General features: G+C 34.3%; 1 protein-coding gene across 1 annotated transcript in view; it reads left to right on the top strand.

Annotated features, from left to right (window-relative positions):
• Positions 1-9,741: 9,741 nt before the first annotated feature.
• The window catches only part of LOC136986154 (chaoptin-like), a 59,198-nt gene continuing 43,326 nt past the window's right edge, over positions 9,742-25,613 (top strand). Inside the window, exon 1 of the mRNA XM_067283638.1 lies at positions 9,742-9,820. The gene's annotated coding sequence lies outside the window, so the exon portion shown is untranslated. The remainder of the gene's footprint in view (positions 9,821-25,613) is intronic.

The raw sequence follows: 25,613 nt of genomic DNA, 5'->3' as shown, positions 1-25,613 counted from the left end.
ATGATGTACAGGACAAGCCACTATAAATTTGTGGTAGAGAGCATATAATTTAAATTAAATTAATTTAAAATTGAAGCCTGGCATTGTGACTATATGACAATAAATAATTGTTGGTTTTCCTTAGTTTTTTTCTAAAGAAACTGTTCGAATGAACCCGTTATTGCTTTTTTTTTGTTGTTTAATGAAAAATCTTCGATAAAGAACACTTTCATGGTCATTTTTTGCTGTTTTTCAATAGAAAGAAAAACAGTTGTAAATGAACATGTTCTCAATTATTTCTGTAATTTATTGTGAAGAACAGTTCTTGGTTATTTTCTTACATTTTGAGCTTTTTTAATAGGAAAAAAACCGTTAGAAACGAACACTTTCAGGTTTATTTCTCTTATTTTTACACATTTTCATCGATCCGTCAACAAAAAATATTAAATAAACGAAGATAATATCATTATTAATGCGTAAAATAAGAGTATACCTTCTTAAACTTGCATGACAGATTATAATTTGACGTGAAAGTTAAACTATTTTTTATCGATCTGTAAGAAAAAAATAAAAAATCCGTAAACGAAGAAAACTCATTAATGACATTTCAAATAAAACTAATTTAAGTTTGGCTTCTTAAACATTTGTAATAAATTACAATTTATCACTAGAAATTGCTTGTGTAGCATGATACAGCCTATCTGGAAGACAGTGAAGATAGGTTATTTCGAATAATTTAACCTATTTTTACGGAAAAAATCATAAATTCTGCTAAAATAATCCAATATTTTCAACAAAATTTCACATAAATTACGGTAATTTTATAGAAAAAATCAACGAAAACACCCGCTCTTTCGGGTTCTACCACGCTGAACATGATACTAAATTGAGATGACAATGTCCTAACTTGAGATATCTTTAAGGCTTTTCTGGTCTTCTAAGCCAAGTTAAGACATCATAAACTTTTTCTTTTTTATAAATTGGTTCTTAAGTTGTAATCCACTTCAAAATAAAAGACATTAACTTGGAAACAATAACAGAAAAAAAAATCTTTAAACGTTAGGAATCGCGCCTTGTAATTCTATTAGAGGTCTTGAAGCGCTTCAAGGCTTATCTATTGTTTAAGATCAGAAATAACTCGTAAAAAAAACCTTTATTTTTCTAGAAATTTATTCTGGTTAGAGCTTGTTTAAGATAGAAATATCTCATATAAAGATTTTTTTTTTCTAGAAATTTATCTGGAAGATTTACCTCTTCAAAGTTTAGCTCTTGTTAAAGATCAGGAATATCTCATACAAAACTTTATTCTAGAAAATTTATCTTTTGTTTAGGATCTGAAGTAACTCATACGAGACTTTATTTTTCTAGGAATTTATCTGGAAGATTTTAGCGCTTCAAAGTTTAACTCTTGTTTATGATCAAGGATATCTAATACGAAGCTTTATTTTTCTGGAAATTTATTCTAGAAAATTTAGCTCTTGTTTAAGATCAAAAATAACTCATAGAAAACTTTATTTTTCTAGAAATTTATATGATTTTTTTCACTCGATATCCTTTCTTGATGTCTTCTTACACTAAGTAAGCTCCTTTATTGACTTAGATGAATTTGTTAGCACATTCTCCTCTTTATCTCCTGTTAGAAGAAATACTAGACTTCAACTTAAGATGTTGTAGGAGAAGGTAGAAGAGAATCGAATTTTCCTTATCTAGAAGAAAAGATTTTCTTACTTCTTTGTGATTAAAACCAACTTTCGTTGCTTCATCGATTATTTTCCAACTCTCGTTTGAAGTCGCGATAACGTTTTCGTTATTACTGCATAGATTTTTTTATTAATTACTAACTGAAATGTACTGTTTCACACGGCAGCAACGTGGAAATTAATCATAAAAATGTCTAAAGTTTACAGATAATTCCAACTAACAGGAATTGTAGAGAGAAATCGCCTTTCTCAAGGTCATTCCTATCGTCAAACTGTAAACGACGGCTGCTCCGTAGTTTGCAGGTTATTTTATATGCCGGTTTGTTCCCGTTTTCTTTTATCTGGCCGTTGTTCACGGGTTTGGCTGCATTGTGGTAATTTACAACTAAGAAATAATGGAATATTTCCTATAGACGTAAAAATTATTTTCGCAGTAAATTTACATTCTTTAGTAAATAATAGACAGGTTATTCGGAACATAATTTACATTCTAAATTATTAAATTATTATACAAGTCGAAGCTCCGAACCTGCGAACCCCGGCCAGTAATTTTGTACGTAACGTGTCTGAAAGAAGTGACCGTTACCGGAGATTGACCTGTATAACGCGGACACGAGTGATAATTCACTTACTCTAATTACAAGATATTTTTTTACGGGAAACTGTAAATAAAAGTATTTTTTTTTTTTACGGTTACATCGGATTTTATACGAGACTTTTATAACAAGATCCAGGGAAAGGACCCATCTGCTACATTTTAAATCCTTCCGTATACAACAATTTTATTGGGAATAAGGTTTATATATTTTATATTATACGGGCAGACATATAGACGTGCATGCGGGGGAGTTACTTTATTATTATCTATAGATTTGTGTGTCTTAGTAATCTGTAGTTGTATCTCGAGTATCTCATACTGCCAAATTAACGCAGCTGTATTGATCGCAGGCAACATTAGCCAAGTTGTAATTATTGAATCTATGTTATCAGCTTTAATTATTAGTATAAATTTATAATAATTTTTATGCTTAATTTACATAATATAAATATTAATTAATTAAAAATAATAATGGATATTTTCTCCTTGTTATCGGGGAAAAACGCTCGCTGACGTCTTTATTTATTCAAATTACACGCTTGATCTTTGATGAAGTAGCGTAATTTTTACGTGAAATAATATAAAATACATTATATTAAACAAGGAATGTAATTTTTTTTACTGGTTTAAGTATAAGTATGCATTTTAAGGCTTAATTACGATTTGTATGTTGTAAATGTAGAGCATTCTTGCTTGGTTACATTGAAAGGAAATTAATAATTACTGATCAAATTATGGGAAAAAGTCTATAAATTTCTCAGATTTTATCTTATTTTGTTTAAAATTCGATACATACGAACCTGCAATAACGGCCACCTCTTAACTACGGCCATTTTTTTCAGTGACGTCGAAAAAAAAACCTCGAAAAACGGCCATTTTTCAGGAACTTTGAATGAAAATACATACAAAATAATCTCTAAACGAAAAACATTTTTAACGTTCCCGTCAGTGGCCGTTGTTTACGGGTTTTATTGTAATAAAAATAAAAAGCCACTATCTTGAATGCACATTTTACTATCCGATACAAGAATACATAAAAAAGAAGATTTCACTGTAATTATGATTAATGTACGCAGCAAAACCCGTAAGCAACGGACACTGACAAGAACATAAATAGATGACCGTAGTTTAGAGGTTACTTTGTTCGTATTTAAAAAAAAAAGACTCCTAAAAAATGGCCGCCGTTTAGAGGTTCCCATAACTAAGAAAACGGCCACTGTTTGAGGGTTATTTTGAATGGATTTTAATAAGAAACGTTCCTGTCACCGTTCAGATATGACCGTTGTCAAAAGGTGGACGTCATCGGAGGTTCGACTGTATTTCTAATGGGTAAAATGTAGCAATTTCGTAAATAAATCTAAATTATATTGTAGAAAACCAGTAGTTTCATGAATGGACAAGTTTAAACGAGAATGGACACGTTCATTTCCGTTGTAACACGTAAATAATATGAAAAAAAGTCCACGAAAGAGTCAACACGACTAGTTAATTTGCTTGTTTATTTATTTATTTATTTTTTTTTTTCTGTATTTTTTGTGGGCAGAACGAAACGAATTTTTTTTATGTATGAAGGAAGGTATTTAATTAGTTTTATTAAGTAAATTATTAATTCTTTTGGGCCAACATCGATCACAATTGAGGCCACGTAAAGGAGAAATAATTCACTAATTAAAAATGTCAGAAAAACTTCATTAGATTTCACACAACGCCTTCCTTCGAGACTTAATCTGTCACATATCATATCAGGGAAATTTCAAAGAAGAAAAGAAAAATTCTTTTTGATAATTATATAAATTAAGAAAACTTACCGTGATTTTTTATTTCTTTTATTTTTTCGAATTATTTTTCCATGGCATATTTCCCGCTTCGGGCTAATTTTAAAATTAATTTTTACATTAATTTTCGGACATTTTTAATACTTTCATCCGTTAATACTCGATTATTTTTTAAGAAAAATTTTCAAAATTATTGTAAAAAATTCGTTTGATTAATAAAAAGTTTGTATTTTTAAATCTTTTTTTTTTATAGAAAATTTTTATTTGAAATCTTCATTAGTCTGATGGTCTTCGGGTGGAAACGGCGCGATTTCTCTGCTCGGACGTCAGAAATACGCGATTTTATTTTAAATTATGAAGGAAAACTTTATAAATTCTGTTGTTTAAAATATATTTTGAGGGGTTTTAATGAAATTTTTAAAGCAATCGGTAAATTTATTGGCGCATCAGTGGCCGAGTGGGCGAAACCGCCGAGAGAGCTTGTCAACGGGTTGGCACCCCACCGACTTACCGACCACGTAACGTTTTCCAATTGTTTTTCACCTATCTAACATCTAAAAAGGAGCCAGTTTACCATAGTCAATGGGAAACTTGGAGGATCTCTTGGAAGGTCTTCCAGTGTTGTGTACCTTATCTCATCATTCATGTACGCGTAATTATAAATTTATGCTTATTTATTTCTTGATTATCAAAAATACTTTCATTTAAAGTTATAACGTTACTAAGAAGTTACGCTTTCAATAGAAGAAACCATTAGTTTCAAGATCCTTCGAATTGTATGATATTGCACCACGCTGAAGGTGGTGCAATATCATACAACTCAGAATTTATTGTATTTTTTCACGTTAAGAACTATAAAAAGAGCTACTATAAACAATTTGCTTGAGGTTTATTCTGTATTTTTCATCAGAAATTACATGTAAAGAATATCCGAATCCGCCGAAGATTGCATCTTGTATGCAAGAAGTAACACCATTCAAGACGACACGACGGGTTGAAACATTAAAAATCGAACGAATGATATTGATTTTGATATAAAATCATCTGATATGGCAATATCCTTTAATTGTTTAGAGCAGTGAATTAATCCTATTGTAATCTTTCAATACTGAATCTGGTAATTACTAGTTGTCTAGTAATTACAATTGCAAAATAACTCAATACAAAATGAGTCAATTTCTTGAAATTCTAGTTTTTTTCTTGTGGAATAAATTCGATTCCTGAAATTATCAAATCTTGATTATTTTCTCAAGAATTCTACAGTTTCTTCCGCCAATAAAGAAAGCTTTCGTGAGAAATTTCACGTCAATTACGCACGTAGTACAACAGTTTGCTTTTCTTTTTTTACGTTTCAATGGCATTTTAATTGATTAGCAGTTGTAATTGCGGAGTAGAAAGTTGTCAAATTCTCGAAATTAGATGTTTTCTTTATCGTATTAATAAATTTCTCTGGAATTTTACACTTTCTAGATGCAGAAAAACTCGCTTTTTAGATGCATAAAAGCACTTTTTAGAGAATCCCACACTTTCTGAATGCCTAAAAAGTCTTTTTGTAGAGAATCCTACACTTTCTAGATGCGTAAAAAGTTGATTTATCGAAAATCCCACGATTTCCAAATTTAAAAAAAAGTCAATTTCTCGAAATTCTATAATTTCTTGACGTAGAATAAGTCAATTTTTGGAAATAGAACTGATCAATTTCCCATAAGTGGCAATTCTTTCTATTAGATTTATATAATGAGTAGTTATAATCATGGGATTCCTATTTGAAATTCCGTATTAAAAAATAAATAAAGATACCTCTTCTTATCAAATGGTGCAAAATTAATTTCTTCCCGTTGAAAATAAGTTCAATCCAATTTGCAAATTGGATTTTTGAGTTAATAAAATGTCCATATTGAAAATATCTCGTAATTTCATAATAAAGCATCCATTGTGACTGGAAAGATATTATATTCTTGCGTTTTTTCCCTATTCTATCCATCAACTTTCCCCAATTTTCCCGTTTTTTCGTTGAATAGCATTATTTTCTACATTGTTTACATATCTTTACATCGATGTTGATATTCCTAAACATGAAAAACGCTTCCAAACATTCTCTGTGATAAGATTTTTTCAAGATTACTTCATCAAACAACTGAGATTTCTCATATTTTCTCTTCATCCATTTATCTTTAAGGTTCTTCAATCTCTTGATGTGTAACCAATCAGTTTCCTGAAATTCTGTAATTTCTCATGGCGTAACAGTTCAATTTCCCAACTAATTTCTTCCAGAAATTAACGAGTTTCAACTGATTAACCTTTCCAAATACCGCAATTTCTCGAAGTGAAGCGATCGTTTCCCGAATCTCACAATTTCTCAAATTGCCGTTGATCAATTTGCTGAAATTCTATAATTTCTTTGGCAATTTTCTGCAATTTCGAAACTAGACATAGGCTTGTTGTAGCCCTAATCTATATTGTGTAACAGGTGCAAAGTAGTGCGAGGCCCTAAGCAGCAGGGTATTTAGATCATAAAAAATTCTAACATTTACTTAGAAATTTCTCGAATTTCTTCGATGTCTCTGCATAAAACTACAATTTATCGAGTAATCTACAGTTCTCTTTCATTATTATGCAAAAATTCCTGAGAAATTCTAGAATTTCTCATACGAAAAACGTGTCTGAGTACAACACGAAAGTTTTTCTTTTTTTATATCTGTACCAATGAAAACTTTATCCGGAGAGAACGTATAATAAATAAGTAAATTGGCAGAGGAAGGAGTGGATGGGAATAAGTGCAGGAAGTAACAAATAGATTAACATGGGACAGGAGATGTAGTAAATCATATTATTTCCATCATGTCTTCCTTTGTCCAGGAACATATTATCACTTCTTCCCTCCGACTTCAATGTTGTGCTTGTCTTTTCCTTATTAAAGACAATTTACGAGCAGATACCTTCTCCCCTCTTCCATTCAACACCTGATTATTGATTGATGATTAGAATTTTTTTCTCTACTGAATAAACTTAGGAGGAATTCTGATAATTATCTCTTGCCATTTTAGACATTTGGTGCTATTCTCTGAGGATAATATCAATTATTTTGAAGAGGGGAATAACTTTTAAGTCCATTTCGACATTGATAAAGGGGTGCAGATCTTGTGATAATCTCATAGAATTCCGTTTCAATTACGTAGAATCGTGTATAATGGTTTGTAACGCAGCTTTGCCCGCCTTTTGCTTAATCAGTGATGATAACGGATCTCTTCACAATGGTGTAACCCTGTAGTGTTAACTGTTAAGATGGAATTTTCCTTCGTAATCTGTTTACTTATAGGAATTACATAGTTATCAAGCAAAATTCCATAAGTTAAAGTCATTCTGGTGCATTATATACGTTAAGATTTTTCAAAAAATTCTGCAATATGATGCTTCGGGATGTCGGTTTCTTTATGGTGCATCAGGGCAATTCTTCTGTTGTGGTGTACCATAAACTAATATTTCTAAGAAATTCTGCGCGATGCATCAGGTAATTTTTAGATTTTTTTAAAATTTAAATTTCAGGAGGGGCTAGAATTTAAAAAAAAAACACATGAAATATTAAGCTTTATCCTCCCAAAGGTCGATGTGACAGTTTTTAAGAGTCGAAAGTTGGTTAGTTTGGGGTCGTCGGGGCAGTTCATGATATAAATCTTGCACACTGTAAGCAGATCTTTTCTATAAAAATGGCGGATTAATACTGGCTCAGTACATTTATTTATTTATTTAATAGCAAAAAAGAGAGTCAATAAAAGGCCGAGAGATTTTGAAGGAGTGAACAGTGAAAAAAGTTTTGGGCATCCCTGCTCTAAACTGTAGCACCCACTAATGCCTTAGTGGATAAAACCTCCGAACACTATAGTTGGTAGTGGGTTCGCGCCTCACCAACGTGCTGTCCACGTGGAGTTTTCCGGATTTTCTTCACGTGTCTAACACCTAAATAGTAGCCAATTTCTCATAGCAAGTTCTCATCCCTATTGGTAGATAGTTTGTGTTGCGTTGTCTTAATTCATAAAAACCTTGAATACTGGGTCGTGGGTTCGTGCCCGACCAACGGGCTGGCCACGCGGAGTTTACCAGATTTTTATCGCGTGCCAAATACCTAAATAGGGACCAATTTCTCACACAAGTTCTCCCGGTGGGCATCCCTACTTGGTAAATCGCCCGCGTGTTGCGTTGCCACATCCCATCAGACCAAACGTCGTTATTCATTTTTCTCAGGGTGATAAGAGGCCAGGATGAACAACTGTTCACCATAGCAACCAATAGACAGTGTGGTTTCCGACATTCACAAAAAATATTGTAGAAGAAGAAGAATGTAACCTACACGATCCTCATATTTCTTATGGTAATTGCAGGTGGTATTTACCTTTCTGATAAGCAATTGCGCGCGACGACCATTCTTCCGATTGCAATTGCTTACGTTATTCATATTTTATGAGGTGGTTCCTATTATTCCCGTCATGTTTAAACGATAATTTTTGAAATAAAAATCCCGTTTATTTTCAGGCTAAATTGAAATAATTACGATTTAAAAATAACACCGCAGGAAGGGCCTAGCACGAGAGGATCAACAATACAGGATCATATAAGAAGTACGCGACACAGAACCAAGGCAAACAAAGGGCAATAATTCGAACTTATTATTAATAACAATATTTTGGGAGGTCGACAGAAACGAAAGACAAATGAGTAACGTACGATTTTTTACGATGGCCATAAAATAGAAGAGAACACGAAGTAGAACAGAACAGAATCTTTAATAAAACGGCTCCACCCTTGCCCCAACTTGACGATTTTAGGTCTTTCGTTACTAAATTCAGCGCAGAGTCATTTTCAAGTCTTACTTAAAACTCGGCCAAAGGCTCATTTTCTCACCGCAAAAAATTATCTCCACGGATCCTTTCTCAGTAATAATAAAAAGAAAAATCACAATTTTTCATATTCTCGAGTTTTTATCTCGATCATTCGAGTTATTTTTTTTTAACCATTTAACCCCGTTTTTTAAAAAATGCATTTAATTCTTCCTTAAAATTATCTTGCCTCATCCATCTCCTCCCTCAAAAACACGCTCAATTCCTCCTTCAGAATTACCTTTCCTCATTCATCTCGACCCTTAAAGGTGCGCTTACTTTCTCTCTAAAAATTACCTTTTCCTTAAAAATGCACTTAATTCCTCCCCAAAATTACCTTGCGTCGTCCATCAAGACCCTTAAAAAAGCATTTAGTCTACCCGAATCGTTAATTTTGTCCTTTAGAATTACCTTTATTTCTCCAACATATTTTAAAAAAAAAACCACTAACCCCATTCGAAATTTAAAGAGAAACGATTAAAAGAAATCAAAATATCCTATCAGAAACTAATAAAAGTAAAGAAAACTTAAATATTCGACTTAGAAAGGAAAACGGATTGTGTCGAGTTTATCCAGGAAAGAGCGCGAGGGAGAGAAAGAAATCCAGAATTTTCAAGAATTTATCTAAGCGACACATTATAGAAAAACCTGTTGCTTGAAAGACGAAAGAACGAAAATAAACAAACAAATAAAAGAAAAAGAAAAGAAAAAAGAAAAGAAGAGATTTCCAATATTTTTCTGCTGGGAACCAAAATAGAATCTGGATACCGGCAACGCATGCGCACTAGGGAAGTCATCGTGCACCCTCCTTTAGTTGAGGACGTAGCAGTCGATCGCTCGAGTCGGACCCGGTGCCGTCGCTTGACTACCTACAAACGTCATCACTGTCCGTGGGTAAGTACCACGTCATTTCCTTTTTCCGAGTGGCTTTCGGTCACGTGACGCCGCCATTATTTTCCCATTTCTTCTTCCTTTTTTCCCCCTTCTTCTTCTTTTCTCGCACGTTGCGCAAAAAAGAAACAAAAGTAAATAAATTCCGCTCCGGGGTAAGTTTAGATAAGCGCTCGGACCAATCGCCACGTTTCTTTTCAGTTTCGGATTTGGTTCCTTCGACGAATTTGGATGCTTGAGGATCTTTCGCTTTGAAGATCCTCAAGCATCTAATTCATAAGAATTCTCGTATTGAGGATCTACAGTGCCTTGCACATCCTCAACACCAAAATTCTTATGGGTTGGGTGCTTGAGGATTTTCAAGATGTTGAAGATCCGCCACACGGGAATTGCTGCTTTTCACTTTTGTACCAATAGGGCTTACTTTTTTACTCTGTTTTAGTCTCTCACTCCCTTTCCTCCCCATTTTTCCAACCGTAGATGGACTTTTGGCTCACCAAAAATAAAAAAAAAATCTCCTCCACTTTACTACTTTATTGTAATACCCCATTGAAGGGATACAAAATGTTACGTCTTATGAAAAAATGCAAATGAGATTCTTGCAATTTCGTTTTTTTTCCACATTGAAGTTCCGCTGATTTTCCTGTCTTTTATTCCATTTTTCCATATCTTTTCCAATAATTTTTGCATATTTTTTTTTTATATTAAAAATTATCAAGTTAAGTATAATGGGCGCTCTACTGATATTTAGTTTCTACTTCCTTCTCCCCTTCTCGCTCATTCGCGAGAGTCAGCTGACCGGGATTTTCTTTCTTTTTTTCTGATTTTGTCACGGCTCACGTGACTGATTTTTGTTGGCTCCTTTTCTTTTATTTAGTTTGAAGTTTTTTGTTACTATAAACGTACTTCTATTTACAGAGGCGCCTGTTTGCTTAACCTCCCGTCAACTTAGTGTGTTTACACACCGGCTCCTGCAATTCCCCAGGGGATCGTCTCCCCCACATCCCAGACACGTGACTCTAGGAAGCCCCTCAAACGAGTACTATCAAAAGTGATCTTTCGAAAAAGTCTGGAAAAAAAAGGAGGATGCTTCACTAGAGTTTAAGTATTCTCCGTTTTTCTGTCCTCCTCTGTTGTTCGGTATCCCCTTACGTATTTGGATAATGTAGATATTCAGACAACACATCCCTATCTTCCTGAGTGGCCTTATATTTCTGAGGAATAGAAAAACAGAACTCCTATCATTTCAGAATCCTTATGCTTCTCGGAGTAACTAAATTTTTCCACATTCCTAAATTTTACCGACTACTAAAGTCCTGAAAACAGTCCTTTGAAGAACAGGGAAATGGAGTTCCTGTGGCTTGAAAGTATTTATGTCATCTAGAACCTTTATGTTTTTTAGGGAGCAGTGGAACAGAATCCTTACAATCTTTACAGAGCAGAATCTCTGAAGTTCCTTATAACTTTAATAATTCTTCATTGTAAAGATTGTATACATCTCTTGTTTCCAAAGTCCTTTTTATAAATTGAGGATGCACGAGAAGTTTGTTTCTAAAAGTCTTGAAAGTCCTTCAGCTCGTTTCCTTGCGGCTTTGTTTAAACCCCTTATAACTTGAGGACCCATGGAAATTGTGATTCTTCAATGTCCTCCAGGTTTCTTCTTATGGAGTATAGGGCTGTTAAGGATGGATACGTAAGGGATCCATTCCTAACATCCCTTATATCTTTGGAGAAAAGGGGGAAAACCGGCCTTACCTCTAGGGAAACAGAGCCCAAATATTCTTGAAAATCTCTAAAGTAGAGAGCTCTTACGCTCTTGAAAGTCCTTGCCTTCTCGAAATTCCTTAAGGCCCGGCTGGGAACAGAGAAACAGAATCCCTGTGGCTTTCATAATCTACCTCCTAAGCGAACCAAAGTGCCACCGATCGTACAGATTGGCTCATTACGTTATTAAGTTAGTTAATTTCGGCAAATCACGTGATTACCTCTAGCGTGGCCGAAAATCGATTGGGCTGTTAGATTATTATCACGTAGAACGTTATTATGCTCGACAAAGTGTGAAGAGAAATAAATGTTTGTATTTCGTCCCGCTGACAGGTTAAATGAAAACGTATCAGGCCAATCTGCCGGCGACTTTTTGGCTGGCAGTCACGTGACCGATAGCCAGCCGCACGTGGAAATACGCGCAGAATTTATTTATCTCCGGTCACATGCCGTTTATCGCCGTTCCCCTCCCCCGTTTTTCGGGAGAGGGGGGTGATTAAAGGCGCGAGGAGGAAAATGGGGCAGCTAATTATAAAACGAAAATAAATAAATCAAAATATGCAAATTTCGGCAGTCACGTGATAAATTTGCGCCGCTCGATTCGAGTGGTGTCAAATTCGTTGACGCGCTTAAAATATCGCCCACGCGACGTTGAATAAATGTCGTAACGTGTGACGTATGACACGTGAAATTCCCCCTTTTTCCCCGTCCCTCCTCTTATTTTATTTACTTATATTTCGAATTTTTTCCCCCTTTTTTAAGGATTCGAAACACCGTTAAATTTCCATTATTTCTTGAAATTGATAACGTGACAAGTTTAGCCGGGAGAGAGAGAGAGAAAGGCGCGTAACGTATATACGTCATCAACTTCTACCCTTCTGTCGAACGTCACGTGATAATTTCGCTTTTCTAAATCCAATTATAGAACTTTTTTTTTAAATAGGAAAAAGGGGAGGAAACTAGATCACGTGACGGCCTCGCTCGCTCGTGCAGTCGCACTTTCCCAACCTTTCTTCGCTCCCATCCCGTTTCGAATTAGCAGCAACGAGTATACGATTCCTTAAGTAGATCGCGAGCTACCGGTTGATAAACTGGCCTGTATGGGAAAGGGGAAAATAAGTAGCGTTACAAGTGCCATTAATATGGGCATAATCACGTGAAATCAGCGGGGAAAACAAAATTCCCACAGCGAGAACAGTGACAGCGTTCAAATATTGGAAAGGGAAGACCATTAATTTTTGCATAATCACGTGACGGCACGTTAACGCCCAAATCCTATTAATTTCGAGCCGATCACGCGCCGGACTTTATTCCAATCCATATCAAAGTTTAAAAAATATATGTATATACATATATACTATAAATCACGTGACTTTCCTAACATCTGTCACGCTTAAGAGGGTGATAATATTAGAAATCCATCAGATAACAGGGAAAGATGTGGGAATGGTGTGCTTCACGTGCAACAAATAAGCGAGTTGGCGTGACGGTATCGTGACTCAGACGCTGTTATCAATTATATCAGACAGATCACCCGCAATCGGACAAATTTCGTTAAAAAAAAAGAAAAGAAAATGTTTCTGTTTTAACACAGAACGTTGGCTTCACGAATACGTCACGAATTCGTTCACCCGACACAGCATTTCGTTACTGGATAAATAGGCTTTGTGTAAGTCAAACTGAGCTTCACGTGGGGGATGCAGCCGGGCCTTGTGCATTCCCCCTGTCGGGAGGTTTTTCCCAGTAAAGCCGGGTGTTAATTGTCTCCGTCTGCACCCCCGAGCGTACTAAAACACGACTGAAGGAGGGAATTTGCATACAAGCTGCGGTTTAGGGCCTCGCATTTATGTTTGGTGGTGGGCCTTTTGTCGCGGTCTGAGACACAAGAAGTCTAAGTCGAGGCCCCGAGTAGAAGGGGTGTCGTACGGTTCGCGTGTCGATCTACGGAAAAAAAGCGGATCGAAGCGTTTAATATTGAAAGATGTCTGTCAAAATTGAGGGATGATTGATTTAATTATCATCCATTTTTGCTCGTCCACACTTAAATTAACCGATTTTTGAACATCTTCAATCGTCACGTAACGAAACTAAACGTGGAAACCCCCTGCTTTAAACATTTATGAAATGACGGCGTCACGTAATAATTTTTTTTTAAAAATAAAAATTTTATAGAACGATAGGCCCTTATCCTAAAATTAACCTTTAACCTTTCGCGTGTTTCGTAGTAAATTTATCTTAGCTGAGAATTAATTTAGTTGGAAGCGAAAGAAGAAAATGATTAGCGTGATAAATGTCGAATTTGTCCCTTCCTGGTTGATAAACACTCTAACGGTGGAGTGATAGCATCTCGATGGATGTGCGTGTGTCTGTGTGCAATCACACCATTGTTTCGTGATGGTGTGATTCAATAGATGTTAATTCGGTGGAAGTTCAATAGATGTTAGTTCTATGGATGATTAGTTCGTTCGATAAATGCTTTGAAGATATTAGTTCTATGGAATTTAGATCAATAGATGTTCAATGGATCAATATATTCAGTGTTCAATACATGTTAGATCAATAGATTACTGTTCGATTAATGTTTAATGGATGCCGGTTTGATTATCGAACCGTCACACATTAAACTATTCAATATATAATGTTCAATGGATGCTACTTTGATAGATATTCAATAAATGCCAGCTTGATTGATGTTCAATACGTGTAATTCCATAGATTTAAGTCGATAAATATTCGCGTTCTTTCGTATGTTAAACAAATGTTAATTTAATATCTGTTCGATATGCATTTTATAAACTTTTAATACATGTTATTTCAACAGATGATTAGCAGCAATCGATTTTACTGATGTTCAATCAGTAGTGTAACTAGAACCGATATTAGGAGGGGCCCTAATTACAGCGTGCAAACGTAACATTCATCCCTGTACCTATTACGCATATAAGTGTGTTTTCCCTGTATTTATTTAATTAATTTATTTAGATTATTTACAAAGGTGAAGGGCTGATTACTACTATGTTCTGCTGCGTGTAGTAGTAGTGTTTGTTAGTTCATACATACAGACGTTCAATAAATGGCAATCAAACTACTGTTTTGTCAATGGTTTGTTTCAATCAATGTTAAATGAAACAATTAATGTAAAACTGCATATTCTCACTTTTCACCCCTATAAAGCGGCTGATACACGAACATTCAAGCACGTAACATTTAGCAAATTTCCTACTTTAATGCGTTTACGACCCTTTATTTCCACAATAGGGTAATTGCGGTTACGTGACACCACGTATATATATTTATACACTTATAAATATACAACCTAAATTGACATTCCACATGTTCCTTTTGTTTAAGCTCCCCTTACCCCGACGTTACTATTTTCGTTACGGTATCCGGTGTCGCGGCCAAATTCACCATCGAACTCTGTTACGCGTTACTCTTCCAATTGCGAGGATTACCGTGGCCATATTTACGGAATAACCCGTACAATAATTTGCATAAAAATATACAGGCGATTTGGAGAAATAATTCGCTAGATTTTTCGATTCGAAATTTCGAAACGTGACGCACGTCACAATAGATAAAATAGGAAAACTGTCAACCGGCGTGATACATAACGATATCGAAAATCTCGTGACAGCCCGTAGATTTTTTTTCCTATAACGAGTACAGGAGAAACGGGGGGTAGGAACGTCAAACGGCGATCGAAACAAACACCGAAACAGTTACGTGAGCGTGCAAAAGTATCGAGAGGGACGTGATCTTGGTTAAGTCGTAAAGGCACGTGACCCGGAGTAACCGAAATACCGCGCGTGGCGGGCCGTATCACGTGACCGACGTTCCGCACTAGCCTATTAGTAGCAGTTACGTTTCCCGTCGTGTATTTATATCCTCTTTTCGGCGGAGGTGACGATACAACCGATGCTCTCCCCTCCTTTCCTCCATCCCCGCGACTCCTCTCGATCATTAATTATACGAACCAAACAAAGCCGGCGATCCACACGCTCTGTTCTTTCGAATAAATAAACATTCCGGGTATCGTCTCGTGCGAAATGCGTGCACCCTTTTGCCTAGTGTCGAGCGATCACACCCACACAATAAAGGCAAAAATCGATATTCAAAGTCGGTGGCTGTAAAATGAGAGAGGAGAACTCGCGTACAAAATCGAACCGCATTAATTAAATTTCTTAATTTTATTTTCGTTCTGTTCATTGATAAATGTTTGGATCTTAATACTGTTCAACGATTGGATCCAATGAAATTCAATTAATAAAGGATTCAATAAAAATAACTTGGTTATGTCGGTTGTTATTCTCGGTTACTGAGAGAAACCGTGATACAGTTGTTAGGCTCAATTACCGAACGCTAAGGTGATGCGGTGTTACACCCGGTTACTGCGGTGATACAGTTGTTACGCCTAATTACTGGGCGCTAAAATGATACAGCTGTTACGCTCAATAACTAAAATGCGGAGTTACTGAGCACTAGTTATACAGTTGTTACGCTTAATTACTGAATGCAGTGTTATACTCACTTATTGAACACTAACGTGTAGTTGTTACGACTGGTGGTAAAGTTGTGCTCAATCACTGACGATAGTGATGCAGTTGTTAAACTCAATTACTGAACGTTAAAGTGATGCAGCGTTACCGATGCTAGTGATACAGCTGTTACACGCCGTTACTGAACGTTACATTAATACAGTTTTTCTTTAAGCGCAACATGGGATCTACAGAGTAATATAGGATTAATAAATTTACCGAATCATTAATAAGGGATTGTTTTCATAAGAATTATCGAGATGAAGATACACAAAAGAACACTGGATTCTTCTAGATCCATCGAAATTCTCGGAGGTATCGAATTGATTCGTTAAAATAAGACTCGCCGAAACGTTCATTATAACGGATTTATTAGATATAGAATGCAAATTTTGGCAAGATACATTGATTATTGTGAATCATTAGTACGTGGCAGTATTACAACATTCACTAAGATTCAATTTAGTAAGAGATTCAACAAATAATACAGGATTTACGGTGAGTAATGTTGGATTTTTTACGGGTACTGTATGATTTATATAAGTATGCGATTTATTGGAATTCACGAATGATCTGCTGATGATAATGTAGAATTCGTAAGACCTATAGAGAACAATGGAATCAGAGCATGATTCAATCCTAAAAAATAGAGTAGAAAATGGAATTGCATTTGATTTGCTTTTTCCTGTATGATATGCCATCATCTCGAGCTTAGAATTGGGTGCAAAATGCACCTAATTCTTGCGAAAAAAAAAAAAAATCTTCTAAAATCTCAATGGCAGAGTCGCATTTTTTAATATATTTTTGGGCCATTCAACAGATGAAATACAAAGTTATCGACGATTGTATTTTTAACGAAATCGACAATTTCTCACGTACTTAATTCGTTTCATTTTTGTCATCCATTTTTAGTCCAAATTCTTTTCGTTTTTCGCTTTCCTAACGTCAAAATAAACACGCGAGCAGCTGCCAAAAATGTTTTCGGTTCCTTTAGTAAGGTGGAGACTTATGGATTTTTGGGATCTTTGGTATACCAACACAAAATCGGAACCTTCTAACTAAATTTACTTCCAAGAATTCGAAAAAAAAATTGAATAAATGATATTTTTACAAGGTTTTATATGTAAATCTCGGAGATTGCGTAGATTTTACAAGCTTTTCTTTGTAAGAGCAATTTTGATTTTTGAGTTAATTACCGAAGCAGTTTATCTTAAATTTTTGTAAATTTAAGGCAAACCGTGTCTTAATTTTTACTAAATTTAAGTCACAGTTTGTACACCTCCCACACCTCTACAAAATTAAGCGCAAGTTCAGTATAGTTGTAGCTAAATGCCCCCCAAAAGTAGAACAAATTAGGACATTTTAACGAATAAAAATACATTTTTTCTCCTCACTTAACAAGTCAAATATTTGCCGAATCCATTCTAATTTATGGCTTGGAGCTTTGGATTAGACATTGCTTGGAGCTTTAGTCCAACACACCATAATTCTATTGAGGGCGTAAAGAGGAAATTACTGTAACAAATGTAATCTTATTAAGAGTTAACGACAAAGTTTTATTGTTTGTGATTCTAGAAAAGAATATTTGTACGCCTGGACGAAAAATAAACTTCAACTTCGACTAAATCATCACAATGTCCACTGCAGAAATCTATGACTCGTCCTCCATAACTGTCATGTAAACGATGTATTTGTCCATGTAAATTTAAACGAACCTTTGGCACGGAAGATGACGGTTAATTAACACCCAAACTTAATTATAATTTATAAGCATAATAAAGTTATAGACTTAATTTATAATTTAAGTTTGTAATGTTCCTCGAGCGAAGTGTAATGTTGTCGATTCTCTTACACGAAGGCCATACTTTAGACAACAAAGATTCGCTGTGTGCTCAACGTGCAAAGGTCACGATTACGGTGGAGGAAAGTGTTTTGCACGATAAAATATCGAGATTTTATGCCATAAATTGTGTTTTTTTTTATTTTTGTAATAACTTCGACCGATTTGGATGAATCCCCTCACTAATGACAGACTAATTGGCTCCTGGGAGTGTTCCTTTGCTATAATTGCCTCTTGGGACAGTTCTTTTCTAAATGGTGCCACTTATAGTCCGAAAACGTTTAGTTAGTAGGCTTATAAAAAATAAAAGAATTTTTCTAATCTAAAAGTCCTATACGTTGTTAATCTATTTATATTTAAAATCTGCTAAAGTAGAACCGAGTTCTGCAATCAATGGATCAATGGAAGCTACACATAACCAAGGTTCTCTATATATAGCTGTCCGGTGCTAATTTTTACGTAAAATTTACTTAAATTTTGAAAAATCGCGTGGTTTAAGAAGCAATTTATCCGAATTTTTAAAAAATTTGACAATTTTTCTTTATTTTTTCGTGCGCAAAGCGTTAAATCTATGGAAGCATAGAATGGCTTAATACAAAAAACAATACTTCCGAAACGAAATTATAGCAAACGTTGGACAACTCCCGTAACAAAAATCCTGTGTAGGATCCAAAAATATTGGAAATTGGTTCATTCTTCCAACTTACCACCATAAATCCTCTACAGCGAGCATCGAAACTAAACAATTTTTCTTCAGATTTAACAAATATCCAACAGAAGAAATTAAACGAACGGGAGTCAAAAATATAAATATATATTTTTAAAAAGGACAGGAATATCCTTTAATATGAGATTTAAATTCACAAGCCATTATACATCTTAAAATTTTTTTTTCTCCATCAAAAGAGGGAGGACACAAAAGGAGAAAAAAATCCTTTACAAAGATCCTTTCTTTCTCACCTGCCAAAACAGTTCTGTGAATGCGCAAGACAGCAACAAAAGGAATTGACTCACAAAATACTCAACGGAACGTAAAAAGGGGGTGAACATAGAATCATTTGTAATTCCAAAACAGATTTCAGAGTTAAAAATTCCAGATGACAGGCATCAATAACGTCATATATTGTGCGAGTTATCACTATATTACATACATATCTGATTTATTTTCTTGGGTTTCGATAACTTTAACCAGTTTCTTCTTTACTTTTTTTATTTTTCTTTTCACATTCCTCCAGCTTCGTCGTCTTTTATCCCTAAAGTACTCCAAGATCGCGCCTCAGGATACGCGCTCCCAGACTCTCATATCACAAAAAAATGCTCCTATCTACGCTTTGATGTATTAACTGCCCACTACCCTACGGGGAATAAAATCTTCCGTGGTGTGAACATTTCCCCCCCTTCAGATAAGAATACGGGAAGAGAATATTACTTTCGGTTTGTCTAGGGAATGTCCAATGTTCATAAAATATCGTCGGAGGTAGTTTCTGGCAGCATTTTCCTCCCTCCTGTATTTTATGGCGGCTTCTGTTTTATATGGATACAAATTGCACTCTAATGAAGATGACTTCTAACGAATACTTTTTTAAAATTTCTTCTTTATATTTCTTTAAATTTAAAGATATATAGAATTTCGAACCGCGATCTTTCTTCCTGATGAGGATTTGAAATTAATTTCTTGGAGGATTTTCGAGTTTAATAAAGAATTCTGTGCGTAGAATTAAAATAAATCAAAATTAAAGTGCATTTAGGAATTTATATTCATGCCATTAGCTTATTTTCACTATTCTTATGGCCGCTTCTCTTTGTTCTAGACTCAAAATGGCGTCGTTTGACAAAGCCATTTTTGATCTTTGTTTTGAATGGCGTTCAGCAAGGAATTTAAAACAAAGAGAAGATTTTGAAATTAAATTCAAGATTTTTAAATTAATTTTTAAAATAAAAGTATAAATTAAATTATAAATTATATTTTTATTATACGCGGTTACTTTGTATCCATTCACAGTAAGATTTTAGCAATTTGGCTTCAATTTAGCCAAACTTTTGAGTTTTGCTGCCTTAATTTACTGAAAATTTATTCATTTTTGAACTAATGCAATTACTTCGAGTGTAGATAAATATATGACCGTAACACAAAACTGAAAGAAATATAATTATAGAGATAAAACGTTATCATTTTTAGAATCTTGCAGCAATAAATTGGAATGGTTACTCTCATATCATTCCATTTCTATCATCGGGGGGACTTTCTCCAAATTAATCGAGTTTATTATTATTTTATGTCCTAATCTCGAGTGCCTTACTCATCACGGTGAATGATGACAGATCTTTATTGACCTTTCTACCAACGAAGAACGTTGCAAGAGGTAGCGGTCCTCCGATCTATAAAATTCTAGAAAAAAAAACAACAAGATTCTTGAACAGTTATGATATCTCTCTAGTGATTTTAATGTAGATAACTTTTTAAAAAAATGCAAAAATACCATAAACGCGTGATTGAATCTCTTTTAATTGCATGAATTTCGATTGGGTTTTAACATGAGATCGGAATTTGCCATCAATTCTCTGTTCATTCTTGCATCGCTCCAATTCACTCGCCAATTAAACAATTCCTATTACACTTTCCAATAATTGTATGCCAGTTTTTTATATTGTTAATCAAATTTATTCCGTTGTGCAAGACTAATAGCCTTCCTAATCTCGAATTTACAGCGTTTGACTTATCTGATCCTCCATCTTCACCATTTTGCTCCATTGATCTCAGTCTGACATCTTTAGAGGCCTGCTAGGAAAAATTCGATAGGAGTTGTCGACGAAGACGTTTATTTATAAAATTAATTTCATTTTGGCTTCCTTCTTACCTTTTCTTCTTGGCACAGAATTTCCTCCATAACTCTCTGCTGCGTATTGAAAATTGCATGCGGGATCTCGGACACGTTTACCTGTTTTAATCGCCAGATAAATGGACATGCAATTGTTATGAATAAGGGCACACAACAGAGAATGGTGAGGGAGCTTAGACGTATTATATATTATGCCATACATCACAAGGAAGTCGTTTAGTTTGTCGTCGTGTGTCAAACAACCGTTACAACAACCGTTGGATCTTAAATGGCGCGCGAATTCCTCCAGAACGCTCTTAACTTACAAAACGTTCGATTAGCTTTTTATGATTCGGATTAACGCCCCTAATCTATCGTTTTAAAATTCTTCACCCGTTCGGTAATTTGCTTGTCAGATTTTTTTTTTGGAAATTCTTTCAGCAGATGTGACCGATTTGCACAAAATTCCTAGTCTCCATAGTGAATTTTAATGGTAGAATCCCTCGAAAGAACGTTGTAAAAACTACCCGTTTTAACGTCCTGGCAAGAAGTTACGCATCGAAGAACGTTCTTTTCTTTCTTCTAATACGTTACACCGTGATGGATTTGTTACTTTCTTTTATTTACGGGATGTTTGTGGTTGTGTGATTCTCATTGCTCTTACTAATCCTTCGGCCGATTGCTACGACTAATCCTCTTCTTTTTTCTTTTTTCTTCTTATTCTCTCTTATACTACATCAAATAATGTCTATCGTAGATTAAATTATAATACTTTCTAAGAAGATAAATCGAAGAATTTAATATTTTCTTTTAATTTGAAGAACTCCGATTTCAAGATTTATTAAATCTCTTCAGCGCGCTGCAATGTGGCACCGAGTTATGAATTCCATATAATTTTTTTTTTTTTTTGGTAATTATTAATTTCCATCAATAAAATATATTTTTTTCCGGTTCCTTATTAATCTATCTTCGTGCCTTATTGTGTTTGTTTACATCCAAAAGACTTAAAGCTGGTCTTTGTGCCATTTTTTTTTTTTCCTTTTGCCGCTCTCCTCCTATCCGTCCTCCCACCGTGTGAACCGGTTTTCGCTGGTTGCACTTAAGAGAAACGCGATTAATTTCTTGTATTTGTGTCAAAAGAATAAAGAATATCAAATATTAATGTCACTTTATAAGACGTCGAGATATTTCTTAGTTGAAGACATTAATAACCGTTTCTATATTGCGAAGATTAATAGCGAAATGCCTGTTCGTGGTTCTTGATTATTAATATTCGAAAAGCGCGTAACTTTCATTTTCTTCTTCGTGTCACTTCCCCCCTTTTTTTTCATGTATCAGATTTTGGAAACAACCGAAATCTTTCATATTCTTCAGCAGATTTTTTTTTCTTCTCATACCCTTACTCATTTTTTCCCCTCTTCTCGAAATTTACTTTTCTATTACGCTTTCAAAAATTTAAATAACGATTTTTATGAAAAATTCCCCTTTAAAAGTGGAATATTTGTAACAAATTTTACTATTTCCATTACTTAAAAGCGATTTATTTACGATTTTTTCATATTTAAATAAATTTCTTTGACGAATTAAAGGTGTTATTTATAGTTTACTTCGCTCTCTCGCGCTTCGTCAGTTTGATGTCTTTTTTTTTGAAATTTCTCGAAAACTTTACGGTTTAGGATGATGAAAATTTGCACTTATTTTCTCCGTCTGTCTGTCTGTGCGGCCGTAAAATTTCTTTCGAATCGAAAAATTTTAAGTTGGTTTAATTAGCGATTACTTTCATTAAGGTAGTTGCCTTCGTAAATCAAATACTGTATATTGGTTGTATAATCTCTAAAATTGTAAATTTTAGAATCGAATTTGTTGCTTGAACATAAATATTTATTTAAAATGCAAAAAATATAGCTTGAATTGTAAAAAATCACGCCGATTTATCGTCATAAATCCAACTTTTTCCTATTTGTTTCCAATTCGTAAACGATAAAAAACACATTTTAAAGTGAAATATTACAAGATATTTTAAAAAATAAAAATTATTTTTCATGTAAAATTACTATCAGAACAGATATTAACGATGATTTAAATACATTTTTTGGCTTTTACAGCTTATTTTTCTTTAGAAATTTTACTGCCTCCTGAAATTTATTAGTTTCAATTCATGTTTTTTTTTTGTAAAATTAAAAAAAATATTTTTTTTCTGCGAGCAAAATTTAAATTTAATGTAAAATTTATAACTTCGTATGGATTAAACTGTGAAACAAAAATTATTTTCATATTTTTTTTTTTTTTAATTTATTGAAATATATTTGAAAACAACTTTGTATTTTATGGCTTTTTAATGGGAAAAATAATTCTTTACATTAAAAAATATAAATTACTTTTTTTATTATAAAGTAAATTTTTACCGTTTTAATAAAATTCCTTACATTTAATCTTAATAATAACTTTCTATTATTTTAATTATTTATAGCTGTGATAATAGAATAAGTGCTTTACATCAATAATTTAAATGTTAGACGAATAAAATATTTCTTATTAATTGCTTAATAGCATCGGTTGCTTTTTAAACACTATACCAGTAGATTATGACTTTAATAATTTATATCTAGATGAGGATTTTTTACATTAGTTCCTTAAGATGTATTACATTTTAGTACATTGGTTTGGAATGATCCTCATCTTCTATTCAGGATGCTCCACATCTTAGTAAGTTGGCTTGGAATGATCCTCATCTACTCAGAATGCTCTACATCTTAGTAAGTTAGCTTGGAATGATCCTCATCTTCTATTCAGGATGCTCCACATCTTAGTAAGTTTGCTTGGAATGATCCTCATTTTCTACTCAGGATGCTACACATCTTAGAAAGTTTGCTTGGAATGCTTTTCATCTTCTACGCAGGATTTTCCATATCTTAGTAAGTTGGCTTGGAATGATCCTCATCTCTACTCAGGATGCTCCACATCTTAGTAAGTTGGCTTGGAATGATCCTCATCTTCTACTCAGGATGCTCCACATCTTAGTAAGTTTGCTTGGAATGATCCTCATTTTCTACTCAGGATGCTCCACATCTTAGTAAGTTTGCTTGGAATGATCCTCATTTTCTACTCAGGATGCTCCACGTTTTAGTAAGTTTGCTTGGAATGATCCTCATTTTCTACTCAGGATGCTCCACGTCTTAGTAAGTTTGCGTAGAATGATCGCCATCTTCTACTCAGGATGCTACACATCTTAGTAAGTTTGCTTGGAATGATCCTCATCTTCTACTCAGTTTGCTACATATCTTAGTAAGTTGGCTTGGAATGATCCTCATCTTCTACTCAGGATGCTACATATCTTAGTAAGTTGGCTTGGAATGATTCTAATCTGCAACGTAGAATGCCTTACATCAGTGGTTTAGGATATTCAACATCAATGGCTTAGAATGATCTATATTGACAACTCTAGATGTTTTACATTTACAACTTCTCAACATCTGCAACTTAAGACTCTTTATATCAGCAGCTTCAGGGGATCTACATCTGCAACTTAGAATGATCAACGTCAAGAACTTAAGGTGATCTAAATCTGAGACTTAAGAGGCTTTCCTTCAGTGTCTTTGACTGTTTAACGTTTGTGACCTGGAATGCTCTCCACTATTTAAAAACTCTACATCTTCAGTTCATGATGCGGCGATGAAGTTAATTTACATACTCCACGTAGCTTTAATATAATTATTCACCTACTCATTTTTAAATAACACGTTGCCAAAATTGTCACTTTTCGGTGAAATTTAACGAATTTATAAAATAAAAATTAATTTAGAATTACATTTTTTTCAAATTTAAGCGAAGGATTTAATAAAATAAACAAATGAAAATAAAAGGAGAGGATGAGAATCTAGTTCAAACTAAGTTTTCCGTATGTGGACTCGATTTTATTAGTCTCACCCCTGCAAATCATACTTCTCCTGATAATAGCGAGTCATTTAACTTCGCTCTGGACAAAATTTCGAATTGAAACCACGTGACTTCCGGTCCAACCCGGAAGATCGTGAATAGCTAATCGGATCCTCTGCCTTCCTAAGCTCTCTATATCTGGTCTCGATTTTAACAGTGTCTTGTCATCTTGGGCTGTAACATGAAAAAAATTGTAGACGTATAAATTCCCACTGTCTGTCCATCCTTCCTTAATCTCCAGAACGGTGTTAAATAGATAAAAATCGAGACCGGATATGAAAAGATTAGGAGCTGGAAGCCCGATTAACTATATACGAACTACCTGTCTAGATCGGAAGTCACGTAATTTCCAATTCAAAAATTTTCTCCAGAACGGAGTTACATAGAAAACCGACACGACGATATTGTTATCAGGAAAAGTATGATGTACAGGGGCAGCCACGACTAATTTGAAATGGAGAGCATATATTTTAAATTATAAAATTAATAATACAATTAAAAATTGACGCCCGGCATTGTGACGATGCCACAGTAATTTCTTTCCTTCTAAAATTTGCTTTTTTGGAAAGAATATTCGAGAATTTTGCCTCATAAACCAGCAACTAGATTTCAGAAGAATACAGAAGAGTGATTTACCTCAGGATCAAATTTCAAGTTTACCCCCAAAAAATTCCAAAAAATACCACTCGAAACTCCCTAAAAAACACCCCATCCTTCTAGATCGAATACATTTCTACATTCATATTTGTTTTCTCTTCGGCTCAAGATACTAAAAAATGTCCAGAACGATAACTTTCGAATGGCCGTGCGTGTGTCTGTTTGTATATATATATATAAAGGAAAAGTTAACCGAAACCAAATGATAGATAATTTATCAGTCGTTTAGGATTTCAAGGCTT

Source organism: Centruroides vittatus, unplaced genomic scaffold (genome assembly GCF_030686945.1).
Source record: "Centruroides vittatus isolate TY-2023 unplaced genomic scaffold, ASM3068694v2 scaffold_1014, whole genome shotgun sequence".
NCBI lineage: Eukaryota > Metazoa > Arthropoda > Arachnida > Scorpiones > Buthidae > Centruroides > Centruroides vittatus.
The sequence above is the reverse complement of the archived record's forward strand: the minus strand, read 5'-3'. Positions and strand labels throughout refer to the sequence as shown.